The following is a 1,343-nucleotide window of genomic DNA, read 5'->3' on the forward strand; positions in this document are numbered from 1 at the left end:
ATCTCCAGCGCATGGACAGCCCTTTCCCACTGTTCCACACCCGACTTTGTGGACGGCCGCTGTAAGCCTGTCTTGTAAATTTTTTTCTTTTTTTTTTTTTTTTAAATTTTTTTTCATGTAAATTCTTATATATTGGTAGATCTTGTATTAGATCTGTTTTTCTAGTAAGCACTGACCAATATAGGTATTTACTCAGAAGAGTGCCAACTGGGTTATATGGTAGTTATATTTTAAGTGTCTTTAGCAACCTCCATCCTGTTTTCATAAGTGTAGGTCAGTGAATGAATGGGTTAAGAAAATGTGATACATATAAAGGAATGTAAAGAATGAGAACTGGTTTGCTGCCAGAACACGATGGAAACTGGAGGACGTTATTCTAAGTGAAAATATGAGCTCTCTTGCATGTGGAATCTAAAAAAGAAAAACCATCAAATTGACAGAGACAGAAAATAAAACAGTGGTTACCAGGAGTGGAGGGTTTGGGAGGAGAAAATGGGGATATGTAGGTCAAAAGAAAGAGTACAAAGTAGCAGGTATGTAGGAAAAAGCCAGCAGAGATCCAATGCATGGCATGAACATGATATGTAATAAAAGTGTACTATGCGAGGGATATTTGTTAAATATGTAGATTTTAGCTGCTTTTGTCACACAAAAAGCAACTATGTGAGATGGCAGATGTGCTAGTGAGATGATGGATTTGCTAGTTGGCTTCATAATAGTAGTGATTTTACTGTCTGTATGTATCCCATAACATCATGTTGTGAACCTCAAAAATATGCAATAAAATTGATTAACAAATTTATTAACAGCAACAAAACAGAAGTTGGTAGAAAAAATCATTTCTGAAGTTTTATAAAAGGTATATATTTTGAATTGATTCAGGATTTTTTGTTTTTGTTTGTTTTTTTTTTTTTGTTTTTTTTTTCTGGTACTGGGAATCGAACTCATGACATTGTGCTTGCCAGGCAGGCGCTGTGCCACTGAGCTAAATCCCCAGCCTGAAGTTTCAAAAAAAAATAATTTCAACTTTGAGATGTTTTGACAACAGTTAAAAAGATGTAGACCAAACTGTCAGCAAACTAGGCGCATGGATATATTGGGCTGCTGCCTGTTTTTGTAGGTAAAATTTCATTGGAATATGCCTGCAGCTACTCCTTTCTGTGCCACAGAGGAGTGGCTGGAATGTGTAGTTATAACAGACAGACTGTGCCCCTCAAAGCATGCAGTATTCATCATCAAGCCCTTTAATGAATGTTTCCTGGCTATGGGGCAACACCATGAAGAAAACAATTGATATATTAGACTTCACAAAACTTAAGACATTTTATAAGGTAGCAATCCTC

Source organism: Chinchilla lanigera, unplaced genomic scaffold (assembly GCF_000276665.1).
Source record: "Chinchilla lanigera isolate Chin_1 unplaced genomic scaffold, ChiLan1.0 scaffold00059, whole genome shotgun sequence".
Taxonomy (NCBI): domain Eukaryota; kingdom Metazoa; phylum Chordata; class Mammalia; order Rodentia; family Chinchillidae; genus Chinchilla; species Chinchilla lanigera.